Below are 15,427 nucleotides of genomic sequence, written 5' to 3' on the forward strand. Positions count from 1 at the left end.
TTTCGTCCACCGTAACCCCTAAGTCCTTTTCTGCAGAACTGCTGCCCAGCCAGTCGGTCCCTAGTCTGTAGCAGTGCATGGGATTCTTCCGTCCTAAGTGCAGGACTCTGCACTTGTCCTTGTTGAACCTCATCATATTTCTTTTGGCCCAATCCTCTAATTTGTCTAGGTCCCTCTGTATCCTATCTCTACCCTCCAGCGTATCAACCACTCCTCCCAGTTTAGTGTCATCTGCAAACTTGCTAAGGGTGCAGTCCACACCATCCTCCAGATCGTTAATGAAGATATTGAACAAAACCGGCCCCAGCACCGATCCTTGGGGCACTCCACTTGATACTGGCTGCCAACTAGACATGGAACCATTGATCACTATCCGTTGAGCCCGACCATCTAGCCAGTTTTCTATCCACCTTACCGTCCTTTCATCCAGCCCAGACTTCCTTAACTTGCTGGCAAGAATACTGTGGGAGACTGTATCAAAAGCTTTGCTAAAGTCCAGAAATAGCACATCCACTGCTTTCCCCTCATACACAGAGCCAGTTATCTCATCATAGAAGGCAATTCGATTAGTCAGGCATGACTTGCCCTTGGTGAATCCATGCTGACTGTTCCTGATCACTTTCCCCTCCTTTAAGTGGTTCAGAATTGATTCCTTGAGGACCTGTTCCGTGATTTTTCTAGGGACTGAGGTGAGACTGACTGGCCTGTAGTTCCCTGGATCTTCCTTCTTCCCTTTTTTAAAGATGGGCACCACATTTGCTTTTTTCCAGTCATCCGGGACCTCCCCCGATCGCCATGATTTCTCAAAGATAATGGCCAATGGCTCTGCAATCTCATCGGCCAACTCCTTTAGCACCCTCGCATGCAGTGCATCCGGCCCCATGGACTTGTGCTCATCCAGCTTTTCTAAATAGTCCCGAACTACTTCTTTCTCCACAGAGAGCTGGTCACCTCCTCCCCATACCGTGCTGCAGAGTGCAGCTGTCTGGGAGCTGACCTTGTCTGTGAAGACAGAGGCAAAAAAAGCATTGAGTACACTAGCTTTCTGCACATCCTCTGTCACTAGGTTCCCTCCCTCATTCAGCAAGGGGCCCACACTTTCCTTGACTTTCTTCTTGTTGCTAACATACCTGAAGAAACCCTTCTTGTTACTCCTAACATCTCCAGCTAGCTGCAACTCCAAGCGTGATTTGGCCTTCCTAATTTCACTCCTGCATGCCTGAGCAATACTTTTATACTCCTCCCTGGTTATTTGTCCAATCTTCCACTTCTTGTAAGCTGTTTTTTTGTGTTTAAGATGAGCAAGGATTTCACTGTTAAGCCAAGCTGGTCGCCTGCCATATTTACTTTTCTTCCTACACATCGGGATGGTTTGTTCCTGCAACCTCAATAAGGATTCTTTAAAATACAGCCAGCTTTCCTCGACTCCTTTCCCCATCATGTTATTCTCCCAGGGGACCTTGCCCATCAGTTCCCTGAGGGAGTCGAAGTCTGCTTTTCTGAAGTCCAGGGTGTGACGAAGTGGGACTGTTCGTACTGGGGGCTGGGAATGCTGGGTGCAGATCTTAAGTATCTAGCAAAGCAAAAGGCCAGTGCAACCGAATGCCTGACACTCTGTCTCCTAGCAACTGATGGCCTGGGCACCTCCCCTGCAAAGGTGCGACTGCAGGTGTTGGAGACAAAGGGGTCAGGTGACCTCCTGGCCCGGGAAAGAAGCTGAGCAGAGGGGAGGGGCTGGAGGAGGCTGGGCAGACTGGAGCTGGCTGGGGAAAGAAGGGAAGCAGAGACAGGGCTCTGATCCCCAATGGGGGCTGTGGGGCTTCTGGGGCCCCAAGATGGACCTAACAGGGGGTATCCTGTTATCTGTGCCTGCAAGACCTGTGTTGGACTGTGTTCCTGTCGTCTAAATAAACCTTCTGCTTTACTGGCTGACTGAGAGTCCTGGTGAATCGCAGGGAGCCCGGGGGTGCAGGGCCCTGACTCCCCCACACTCCGTGACACAGGGTCTCTGTTCTACTGCTCTCCTTTCTTCCTTGTGTCAGGATCCTGAACTCGACCATCTCATGGTCACTGCCTCCCAGGTTCCCATCCACTATTGCTTCCTTTACTATTTCTTCCCTGTTTGTGAGCAGCAGGTCAAGAAGAGCTTTTCCCCTAGTTGGTTCCTCCAGCACTTGCACCAGGAAATTGTCCCCTACACTTTCCAGAAACTTCCTGGATTGTCTGTGCACTGCTGTATTGCTCTCCCAGCAGATATCGGGGTGATTAAAGTCACCCATGAGAACCAGGGCCTGTGATCTAGCAACTTCTGTTAGTTGCTGGAAGAAAGCCTCGTCCACCTCATCCCCCTGATCTGGTGGTCTGTAGCAGACTCCCACCACGACATTACCCTTGTTGTTCATACTTCTAAATTTAATCCAGAGACTCTCAGGTTTTTCTGCAGTTTCATACTGGAGCTCTGAGCAGTCATACTGCTCTCTTACATACAACGCAACTCCCCGACCTTTTCTGCCCTGCCTATCTTTCCTGAACAGTTTATATCCATCCATGACAGTACTCCAATCATGTGAGTTATCCCACCAAGTCTCTGTTATTCCAATTACATCATAATTCCTTGACTGTGCCAGGACTTCTAGTTCTCCCTGCTTGTTCCCCAGGCTTCTTGCATTTGTGTATAGGCATGTAAGATAACTCACTGATCGTCCTGCTGTCCCAGTATGGGGCTGGAGCCCTCCCCTCTTGCACTCACCTACTTGTGCTTTCTCCCGATATCCCACTTCCCCACTTACCTCGGGGCTTTGGTCTCCTTCCCCCGGTGAACCTCATTTAAAGCCCTCCTCACTAGGTTAGCCAGCCTGCTTGCAAAGATGCTCTTCCCTCTCTTCGTGAGGTGGAGCCCGTCTCTGCCTAGCAATCCTTCTTCTTGGAAGACCATCCCATGGTCAAAGAATCCAAACCCTTCTCTCCGACACCATCTGCGTAGCCATTCGTTGATTTCCACGATTCGACGGTCTCTACCCTGGCCTTTTCCTGGCACAGGACGAGAACACCACTTGTGCCTCAAACTCCTTTATCCTTCTTCCCAGAGCCACGTAGTCTGCAGTGATACGCTCAAGGTGATTCTTGGCAGTATCATTGGTGCCCATTCGCTGTCATCGTGGGGAGTGTCAGGGCTGGAGTGATCCCCTGTATTGGGGGGGGTATGTGTTTCCCACGGAAGTGGGATGCTGGGGGTTAGCAGCTGGTACTAGCAGCCACCTGTTGTAACAGCTGTTGCTGGTGAGCTGCCATCTGTTCAGTCAGCTGTTGTTGGGCTGTGGAGTCTGCCAGCCATTGCAGGAGCTGAGTCACCTCCATAGTTCTCATGTGTAGGTAGAAGGGGGAAAAAAGGAGAGGAAGTTCTGTTTTGTTTTTGGTTTCCCATCTCTGCAGGGAGGGGCCTCTGCACACAGACCCCACTTCTGTCACCGACTCCAAGTCGCAGCTGCCCTCACCAGGACCCCCTTAGTTTGCCCCTGGTCAGGGCAGTTTGTTAAGGGTCCATTTCAACGCCTGCAAATGGACTATGCTGAGATGCCTAAAAGCTTAGGGTTTCACCACCTCCTTGTAGTAGTGGATCAACTTTCTGGGTGGCCTGAAGCGATACCAACTAGGAAAGCAGATGCAAGATCCGTGGTAAAATTTCTATTGAAAGACATTGTGCCCCGGTTTGGTGTTCCTGAAGTCATTGATTCTGACCGGGGTTCACACTTCATGGCGAAAATCCTGGAGGAACTGTACCGGTGTCTGGGGATTACTCGACAGCTTCACCCCCTGTATCATCCCCAATCTGCAGGACAGGTGTAGCGCATGAACCAAACAGTAAAAACAATGACAGCAAAGTTCTGTAAGGAAACTGGACTTAAGTGGCCAGAGGTATTATCTATAGTTCTGTGGCATATAAGGCGAACCCCACGTATGCCCCTGGGCCTGTCCCCGTTTGAAATATTGTTTGGTAGGCCAGCTTTGGTCCCAGGGCCTTACATTCCTGCACATGCCAGTCTCTTGGATGGAGATGAAACACTGGCCAGGTATGTTGCAAAGTTGCAAAAAGAACTGACTGATACTCAGTCAGAGGCTCAGTTGTTTCAAACCGCACCCTTAGGGTTACAGGTTCATTCCTTTACGCCAGGAGATTGGGTGCTGGTGAAAAAGATTCCCCGCACCAATCCCCTGGAACCCCGGTGGGATGGGCCATATCAGGTTTTGTTATGTACTTATTCTGCTTTAAAAGTTGCAGGTAAAAGTTCTTGGATTCATCACAGCCACGCCAAAAAGGCATCAGCACCTCCTGATGAGCCACCTGACGAGCCACCTTGTGAATGAACGTCACTGTTAACCCGTGGACTGAACCCTCCAATTATTGGGATCCCCATACTCCACCAGGACTTCTTGCTTTTCTATCACTTGGACTTACACTGGTAGTTTTGTTCTTTGTGTGGTATAGAAAAGAATGCCAGTATTGGTATAGTTTGCCTGGGGGTTCCTCTCCCTATTCACAAATCCGATACAAGGATGGGAGGGTAACAGTTTCTTAAATTTAACTCGTACTATAATACAGAGTGTGAATCGGACACAATGCTGGATTTGCATTCATACCCCCCCACACATAGGCCAGGGAGTCCCGTTAGTAGGGGTACCTATCCCCCTCAATAGAACCCTCCAGGCCGAATTGTGGATGAATACTACGTTCACCTGGAATGCTACGATCCAGACATGGTCCATTGATATGGTGGCCCAGGGTAGTTATGCCTTATGCATATCATGAAAGAGGGGTATAGATAACACCATCTTTGTGGGCAATTTTATGGCGTGCAATGACACCATTCGGATTAGTACTGGTGCGGCAAGCTCCTCCAATTACTCCAGGGCCCCATGGCTGGTCCCTGAGGGATCTGAATCATAGAATCATAGAATCTCAGGGTTGGAAGGGACCTCAGGAGGTCATCTAGTCCAACCCCCTGCTCAAAGCAGGACCAAACCCAACTAAATCATCCCAGCCAGGGCTTTGTCAAGCCTGACCTTAAAAACCTCTAAGGAAGGAGATTCCACCACTTCCCTAGGTAACCCATTCCAGTTCTTCACCACCCTACTAGTGAAAAAGTTTTTCTTAATGTCCAACCTAAACCTCCCCCTCTGCAACTTGAGACCATTACTCCTTATTCTGTCATCTTCTACCACTGAGAACAGTCTAGATCCATCCTCTTTGGAACCCCCTTTCAGGTAGTTGAAAGCAGCTATCAAAACCTCCCTCATTCTTCTCTTCTGCAGGCTAAACAATCCCAGTTCCCTCAGCCTCTCCTCGTAAGTCATGTGCTCCAGCCCCCTAATCATTTTTGTTGCCCTCTGCTGGACTCTCTCCAATTTATCCACATCCTTCTTGTAGTGTGGGGCCCAAAACTGGACACAGTACTCCAAATGAGGCCTCTCAATATCTGGCTGGTATTGGCTATGTAATCATATGGCTTATAACACCCTTCTGGCAGGTTGGTGTGGCACGTGTACCTTGGGGGCCATAGTACCTGCTGTCACAGTACACCAGACTTTGACCCAAGGAGAAATCCGCAACCTTGTATGGCGGAACCGACACAGTGTTCCTTTAAATCCCCTTTCTGATTGGCCCATGGGCTTTCATTCTTTTGTACACTGGTTTCTACCTTGGTTAGGAGTTAGTGAATTAGAAAAGGCTATAGTAAATCATAGAATCATAGAATCTAAGGGTTGGAAGGGACCTCACGAGGTCATCTAGACCAACCCCCTGCTCAAAGCAGGACCAAACCCAACTAAATCATTCCAGCCAGGGCTTTGTCAAGCCTGACCTTAAAAACCTCTAAGGAAGGAGATTCCACTACCTCCCTAGGTAACCCATTCCAGTTCTTCACCACCCTACTAGTGAAAAAGTTTTTCCTAATATCCCGCCTAAACCTCCGCCTCTGCAACTTGAGACCATTACTCCTTGTTCTGTCATCTTCTACCACTGAGAACAGTCTAGATCCATCCTCTTTGGAACCCCCTTTCAGGTAGTTGAAAGCAGCTATCAAATCCCCCCTCATTCTTCTCTTCTGCAGACTAAACAATCCCAGTTCCCTCAGCCTCTCCTCATAAGTCATGTGCTCCAGCCCCCTAATCATTTTTGTTGACCTCCGCTGGACTCTCTCCAATTTATCCACATCCTTCTTGTAGTGTGGGGCCCAAAACTGGACACAGTACTCCAAATGAGGCCTCACCAGTGCTGAGTAGAGGGGAATGATCACATCCCTCGATCTGCTGGAAATGCCCCTACTTATACAACCCAAAATGCCATTAGCCTTCTTGGCAACAAGGGCACACTGTTGACTCATATTCAGCTTTTTGTCCACCGTAACCCCTAGGTCCTTTTCTGCAGAACTGCTGCCCAGCCATTCGGTCCCTAGTCTGTAGCAGTGCATGGGATTCTTCCGTCCTAAGTGCAGGACTCTGCACTTGTCCTTGTTGAACCTCATCATATTTCTTTTGGCCCAATCCTCTAATTTGTCTAGGTCCCTCTGTATCCTAGCCCTACCCTCCAGCGTATCAACCACTCCTCCCAGTTTAGTGTCATCTGCAAACTTGCTAAGGGTGCAGTCCACACCATCCTCCAGATCGTTAATGAAGATATTGAATAAAACCGGCCCCAGCACCGAACCTTGGGGCACTCCACTTGATACCGGCTGCCAACTAGACATGGAACCATTGATCACTACCCGTTGAGCCCGACCATCTAGCCAGCTTTCTATCCACCTTACCGTCCATTCATCCAGCCCAGACTTCTTTAACTTGCTGGCAAAAATACTGTGGGAGACTGTATCAAAAGCTTTGCTAAAGTCCAAAAATAGTACATCCACTGCTTTCCCCTCATCCACAGAGCCGGTTATCTCGTCATAGAAGGCAATTAGGTTAGTCAGGCATGACTTGCCCTTAGTGAATCCATGCTGACTGTTCCTGATCACTTTCCCCTCCTTTAAGTGGTTCAGGATTGATTCCTTGAGGACCTGTTCCATGATTTTTCCAGGGACTGAGGTGAGACTGACTGGCCTGTAGTTCCCTGGATCTTCCTTCTTCCCTTTTTTAAAGATGGGCACGACATTAGCTTTTTTCTAGTCATCCGGGACCTCCCCCGATCGCCATGATTTTTCAAAGATAATGGCCAATGGCTCTGCAATCTCATCGGCCAACTCCTTTAGCACCCTCGGATGCAGCGCATCCGGCCCCATGGAGCATTAGAAGTTATGGCAAATGCTACTGCAGATGCTTTGTCTGTTCTTCAAATTGAATTAACTCAATTGTCTCAAACAGCTATGCAAAATCGTTTGGCTCTGGATTATCTCCTTGCAAACCAGGGTGGGGTCTGTGCCCTGGTTAACTCTAGCTGTTGTGTGTTCGTGAATCAACACCGACGGGTGGAGACCGACGTCCATGCCATTATGCAGCAAGCTGCCTTATTTCATCGCATTAGCCTTGACGATACCAGCACCGGATTCCAAGAGGCTTGGAACTGGCTGACTTCATGGTTACCGAACTTGGGGGCATGGGGCCGGCATATTTTATATCTAATTCTCTTTGTAGTCTTTTTCTTTGTATTCATTTTTGTGTGTTTGCAATGTTGTAGTATATGCAGTCGACAATTGTTAATTTTTCACCGTGGTTATTCTGGCTCAATATTGCTTACTGACGTACAAAAGAAAAGGAGGGACTGTTAAGGGTAGTTAGCATGAGCAACTCCATTTTGTGGGTAGTTAGCATGAGCAACTCCATTTTGTAAGTTTCCCTATTTTGTATCCATCATTAACTAAAAACGAGCACATCACATACACAGCTCCCAAGGGTAGCATTAAAGAAAGATAAAGTCAGGAACAGGAAAGAGGATAGGAACACAACTGTAGCAATATAATTAAGGAAAAATTCTAGTATGCAAGGTAACAGTTGGACTGCGCAGTAGCCAGCACGCGGACAGTGATTGACTGTAATAGGATAAAGATAAGAAAATGGCTTGTTTATTGGTTAAGGCTTCCGATTCACGAGGGTAGCATGCACTCCTAAAAGGTATATAACTTCTATGTAATCTGTAGCCTGGGTCTCTCCCTGACTAGCAGGGGGACACCACGTTCAAACGTTGTTTGAACCTTGCGCAATAAAACTTTGTTATTTGGACACTCTGTAAATCTTTGGTTTTTGTGCCTCAGCCTAGAAACGAACGGTGCGTGGCCTACAGGTATAATTCGCAACAAGTTCTTCGACTCTGCGCTTTCCTGAGTCCAGAAGTGTGCTTCAGTCTCTGAGTTGTGCTTGGGGAGGCAGCCTGGAACAGGGGTGCTGCCCTTCCGCTGTCTCAGGTCCTTCTGCTTCCCCTCCCCTCTCCGGACTCTCCGCTTTGTAGCAGGCTTTGTTTACTTCAATGCACGCAGCTGGGTGCTTGCTTTCATGACTGGCAGCTCTGGCAGCTGTGCATGGGTGTGGCTGGGCTGCTTGCCCACTGACAGGAGAGACTCCCCTCCCGCTCCAGCCGAAGCTCAGTATGTGGTCTGTAGACCCCATTACATGGCCACTGAAAGTCATTCTGCGAACGGCAGGGGGCAAAAAACCTCCACCTGCCCCTAGCCACAGATATTCAGATCCAACCATCAGATTGTGGCCCACCCACTTCGCCAGCCTGGCTGGACTGGTGCTGGACACTGGGCCCAGTTCTGGGGGCCTCATTTGAAAACGGATGTTGAAAAATTGCAGACGTGGGAGCCGTGACAATGACTTGAAGGCTGGAGAAAGTGCCTGAGAGAGACTTTGAGAGCTCGACTCAACCACAGCACGTAAGTATCTCCCCAGGGAGCATATCTCAGGTACTGAACTCACTGAGAAAGGCAGAACCAGAACCACTGGCTGGAGTCACAGCCAGACACATTCACATTAGAAATACGGGAGGGACACGCTTTCAACAAAAAGTGCTCCACAAACTCTCCCAGGAAGTGCTGGATTCTCTGTTCATTGGGGTCTGCAGATCCAGCCGGGCTGCCTTGCTGAGGGACGCATTAGCGAAACACAAGTTTGAGGATTGGGCCAAAAGAAATATGATGAGGTTCAACAAGGACAAGTGCAGAGTCCTGCACTTAGGATGGAAGAATCCCATGCACTGCTACAGACTAGGGACCGAATGGCTGGGCAGCAGTTCTGCAGAAAAGGACCTAGGGGTTATGGTGGACAAAAAGCTGAATATGAGTCAACAGTGTGCCCTTGTTGCCAAGAAGGCTAATGGCATTTTGGGTTGTATAAGTAGGGGCATTTCCAGCAGATCGAGGGATGTGATCATTCCCCTCTACTCAGCACTGGTGAGGCCTCATTTGGAGTACTGTGTTCAGTTTTGGGCCCCACACTACAAGAAGGATGTGGATAAATTGGAGAGAGTCCAGCGGAGGGCAACAAAAATGATTAGGGGGCTGGAGCACATGACTTATGAGGAGAGGCTGAGGGAACTGGGATTGTTTAGTCTGCAGAAGAGAAGAATGAGGGGGGATTTGATAGCTGCTTTCAACTACCTGAAAGGGGGTTCCAAAGAGGATGGATCTAGACTGTTCTCAGTGGTAGAAGATGACAGAACAAGGAGTAATGGTCTCAAGTTGCAGAGGGGGAGGTTTAGGTTGGACATTAGGAAAAACTTTTTCACTAGTAGGGTGGTGAAGAACTGGAATGGGTTACCTAGGGAGGTAGTGGAATCTCCTTCCTTAGAGGTTTTTAAGGTCAGGCTTGACAAAGCCCTGGCTGGGATGATTTAGTTGGGTTTGGTCCTGCTTTGAGCAGGGGATTGGACTAGATGACCTCCTGAGGTCCCTTCCAACCCTGAGATTCTATGATTCTATGATTCTAAGTCACTGGGCTCAAAGCAGGGGTAGCTGCGTGGCATTCTCTGGCTTGTGCTATCCAGCAGCTCGGGCTAGATAGGCTAGTGGTCACCTCTGGCCTTATGTTGTATGAACATGGCTGCCCAGGACTTCACAGCCCTCGGTCACTGGCATGGAAAGAGATTCTCCAGCAGCTGCAATGATACTAGGGCTCAGGGGAAATGTGAAAGGCACAAATGTAAAGTGACCATACGTACTGGTTTTACCAGTACAGTACTGGTTTTTTGGACATTGGTCTGGTTAGTCGTGAGATGTAACCAGTACAGTTTAGGACTACAAAATCAAAAATTATTAATTTATCAAAAGATTGAGTACATCAAATCAATCCTTGATAAACCAGCCTAAATCAATTTTATTAATTTATCCTAGTTTTAGTTTTATTTTACACCACGGTTCTCGTTGTTGGATCTCGGCAATACTCGGCATTCAGCACACGCACTCTCACTATATTGTGGCCGCGGCGACTCTTCGATAATATTCCCGTGCATTACATACAGCCCGACCGTGGGAACTTGATGATGACGTCATCACACAGAGCCCGCCAAAATCTACTAATTCGGTGTTAGCTTCGGACTATAAAAGGCCCTCCGCAGCACAGGACAGGCACCAGTGATCTGGCATCTTCGGACCGTGACACTGGCCCTCAGAGCTCCGCGCTCTCTCGGTTACTCGAGCTTTTCGCTCCGCCGTTTTCACGGCGCACCTCGCTGATTCGCCAGGACCCGATGACTTCGCCCCCTTGGACCAGGATCGACGCCTTCGCCCCTTTGGACCAGGACTGGCGTCTTCGCCCCCCTCGATCCTGGACCGGTGACTTCGCCCCCTCGGACCAAGACCGACATCCGACGAAGTTTGTAATAATTGTTTATTTTTGGACACCCATGGTGCCAAAACGACGAAAGTGCGTCTTCAATGACGAGTTAAAATCGAAATATACATTCATCAAAGCAAGTACTAATAATGACAATAGTGAGGTGGAATGTGTAAAATGCAGAAGTGTATTTTCTATTGCAAACAGTGGAAAAACCGACATTGAAAACCACAAACAGTCAAACATAAACGGGCCATGTCTGCAGCAATTGCAAGTATGAGTGTGACATCATATTTTAAGAAAAAACAATTTGAAGATGCTGAAAGAAAACTAGCTGCAGCTGAAGGTTTATGGGCGTACCACACAGTAATGCATAATCACTCATTCCGATCAATGGATTGTACCTGCAAACTGATTAAAACATGTTTTGATGCCAGGTTTACATGTTCTAGAACAAAATGCGAGGCAATAGTTACCGATGTGCTGGTGCCTTATGCGAAACAGTTATTGGAAGAGGATTTAGATGCTGCAAATTTTATTTCTATTTATTCGGATGCATCAAACCACAAGGAAGTAAAGTTGATTCCCATAATAAAAAGATATTTTTCATACCAGTATGGAATACACGTCAAAATTTTGGAAGTAAGAGATTTGCCAGGCGAAACATCTGACATAGTTACTGATTATATTTTGGAAGTGTTAAAAAAGTATCGTTTAGATACCAAGGTACTTGGATTTTGTGCTGACAACACCAATACTAACTTTGGAGGAATGCGAAGAAGTGGGAAAAATAACATTTTTACCAAGCTGAAATCAAATTTGGGTGGAAGAGAGCTTGTGGGAATTGGTTGTGCCGCTCATATTTTGAACAATGCTATACAAACTGCAGTCGACCGTGTACCAATTGATGTGCAAACTTTTATCACCAAGATTTATTCATACTTTTATATATATACAGTGCGTGTTAATGAATTGAAAGAATTTTGTGAATTCGTGGACATCGAATATAAGAAAGTCTTGGGATACAGTGCCACACGATGGTTGGCGTTACGACCCGCGATTGAGCGCGTCCTACAAATATATCCTGCCTTAAAATCATATTTTGCCTCAAACGAGAAGAGCCCCACAATTATCACAAATTATTTTGATAATTCAGAGACAGAGTCTTGGCTTTACTTTTTGCATAACGTGTCATCAATGTTCCACAATGCTATTTTGAAAATAGAAGGACAGGAGATTTCTATTATAGAAACTAGCAATATTTACAGTGACTTAAAAACAAAATTAGCTGACAGAAAAGCAAACGTTTTCTTGCCGTTACAGGTGCGGCAAAATTTGAAGCAGCTTGAGGAAGAAGGCATATTAAAACCTGCTATTTTCAAAGAAAAAGTGGCAGAATTTTATGACACATGTATTCAATATCTAGAGGAATGGGAAGGACCTATTAAGCATACCGAAAAATTCAGTTGGGTTTTGTTAAACACTAAACTCACCCATGACAACATTCAAGTTTGCAGTGATTACATTCTTCAGTATTTTTCTGAAATCAAATTAGTAGAAGATGAACTGTTTGATGAAACCTGCTTTTTCCTGCGCTACATTACAGATGAAAAAATTACTCACTGGAGACAAAATTCTGTACCAGTATCGAACAGATGGATTGAAATATTCAAAGCCTTCAGTGAAAATGATGTTTCCTACAAAAATATTGGTAGAATATTGTCTCTGTTTACCAGGAACCAATGCACCTGCCGAACGTCTTTTTTCTTTGATGAACAATATCAGGTCCAGTGATAAAACTCAATTACATGTTGAAACTTTGAAATGTTTGCTAATTACTAAATATAATTTTAACCAAACTTGCATGGAATTTTATAAAAACATCCAGGAAAACGAATTATTATTAAAATCAATCCACTCTTCACAAAAATATAAGAAGCAAAATTAGGAATGTAGATTAAGTACTTTTGTACCATTTTTTATTAAAACCATTTTGTTTTACTGCTACACTTGTTTCTTTATTACTTGGATCCCAAAATCCTAAGTATACAATTATGTACTAATCTACCCATATCAAATATTTGGGTTTTTTTTGCAAAATTACTTTCATAATATATAATATAAATAAAAGAAGTACATTTTATTGTATTCTTTCACTTAAAGAAAAAAAAAGATAAGCATACTCCTGTCACGGAGTGTAGGGGGGTCAGGCCCTGCACCCCCAGGCGCCCTGCCGATTCACCAGGACTCTCAGCCAGCCAGTAAAGCAGAAGGTTTATTTAGACGACAGGAACACAGTCCAACACAGGTCTTGCAGGCACAGATAACCGGATTCCCCCGGTTAGGTCCATTTTGGGGGCCTCACAGCCCCCCTCGGGGATCAGAGCCCTCTCTCCCTGCTTCCCTTCTTTTTCCAGCCAACTCCAGTCTGCCTAACCCCCTCCGGCCCCCCCTCTCTCCTCCGCCTCTTTCCCGGGCCAGAAGGTCACCTGACCCCTTTGTCTCCAACAGCTTTAGACGCACCTTTGCAGGGAGGAGCCGGGCCATCAGTTGCTAGGAGACAGAGTGTCAGGTATTTGGCAGCATGGCCTTTTGCTGCTAGATACTTAGGATCTGTACCCAGCTCCCAGTAAGACCAGTCCCACTTCGTCACAACTCCGCAATATTTTTCAACTTATATTCTACGACAGCGACTATTGCTCATGCTGGCTGAGCTATTTTAAATGTCCTGGTTTTAAATTTGAAAAAAATGGTCACCTTACACAAATGGGAGGTCGGCACAGGGCTTAAAAAAGGTCTGTAAAAAGAGCTGGGGTGGGAAGAGGCTTCCTGCTGCTCACAGGGGGCAGAGCAGGCCCAGTGCACCAGTGGCTAGCTAAGTACCACCTAGGAGGGGTCACAGGGGGCATGTGGGTCCATAAGTCAGAGAAGTAGGGAGGAAAACAGGAAGTGTCAGTGGGGGGCCTTGAGGAAGGTGCCCAGGATGCCCAGGGCTGGGGAAGGCAGGTGAACCTGAGTGCAGGAAGGGAGCCTGTCTCCAGGGAAAGCACTGGGAGTTACCACTTGGTAACGGGGGGCTGTACTGGGCTTTTATTGACTGACGAGCCTGCTGCCAGGGAGGGGAGCCCTGGCATCTCCAGCTGTGGACACTGTATTGCTGGGGTTGGGACCCTTTTTGAGTATGCATGCCTTAAGGCCTGGGTAGGTGCCCAACTCCCATTGGCTCCTTCTGGGACTTAGGGGCCTAGCTCGATTTTGTGCCTCTGAAAACCTCGCCCTGTATCCTGTGTGGGCTGCAGCTGCTGGAGAACAGCATGCTTCAGCAGTGCTGGCATTGCCTCCAGCTGGGTCAGTGCCTTGCAGCAGGCATGCCCCCATGCACCGTCCTGTACTACTAAAGCCTGTGCAAGGAGAAGCTCCATCTGCTGGGTGTGCCATGCACTGAGGCCTCCCTGCTGCTGTGCATAGACTGTCCCCGAGTAACAGTATTACAGGTCAATGCAGCGGATCCTCTTAATTAACAGGAAGTCACGGTGGCTGCTACGATTGCACCATAGGGTTAAATGACCTGGTGTTGTTGGAGGGGGGCAGAGTCTGGTACGTTACTGGAAAAAGCTGATGGCTTTGAGAGCCGGTACTCTTTGTAAGGCCTGTATTCAGTATATTTGAGGCCTTCACTTCCTCTTGGTAAACCATCTGCAAACAGATCCTCACCTCTGAGGATGTCTTCCTTCTCATCATGCTCTCTTCAGAATTGATCATGCTTAGTGACCAGTCATGTACATCAAGGATTAGGGAAAAATGGGAATGGGGGAGTGGAAGGAAAAAATAGGTTTGGGGAGATTTCCTTCCCTTCTCCCTTGTTTGTTTAATTCCTTTGCTCTGAAATATTTCTGTGAATTCAACATTGGTGTGAAAGACAGAAATTTCAGTCGGTGGAGGAAAACTTCAAACTCTTCTAAAATGTTAAGAGACGTAATGGGAACACCCAGGGTTTTGTGCTATGTGTCACCATGAAAATTAGAACCCAGCCAACTCCGTCCGTTTGAATTCAGGCTGTCATCTCCGTGCCTGTCTGTGTGTGCACTCTGATTTGGGATTAAGAAGGTTCTGTTTCTACTGACATTAAACTGATTAAAAACTGGCTCCCGTTATATTGAAAGAGGTCATTTTAATCTGAAGGACTGCCCCCTCATAAACAGATTTTGAAATAATGAAAAGCATGAATTCACACACTGGTGGAGTTCTTTGGATTTATTCCAGTTTGCAAGTAGCCGAGCCCAAAGTTACGGAACTGGCTTGGCACCACGAGCAGAGAGGAAGTGGGTAGGAGCTCTGATGATTAGAAAAGAGTGTGAACATTGGGTAGAGTGTCCCCAGTCAGATCCTGCTGGAAGCCTGGTCTGGCCTCAGCACTCCTGGAAGAGAGTGATAACTGCATTTTAACCCACGTGTCTTATCTCTGTATGTAAAGCAGTGTCACCAACTTTTGTGATTTCATCACAAGGCTCATGATATTTGGTGTTTTGGAAAGCCCCAGCTGCTGGAGTCAGGTGATTGTGGGGGAATCGCAGTTTGCGTTTAAAAATATCCCGCAAGTTTCTGGCCCTTGTGGGTGTGAAGAAAAGCTGGAAAATGTAAGCCAAGGTTCAAAACCCAGAAGGCAATA

The sequence above is a fragment of the Mauremys mutica genome, chromosome 7 (assembly GCF_020497125.1).
Source record: "Mauremys mutica isolate MM-2020 ecotype Southern chromosome 7, ASM2049712v1, whole genome shotgun sequence".
Classification (NCBI taxonomy): domain Eukaryota; kingdom Metazoa; phylum Chordata; order Testudines; family Geoemydidae; genus Mauremys; species Mauremys mutica.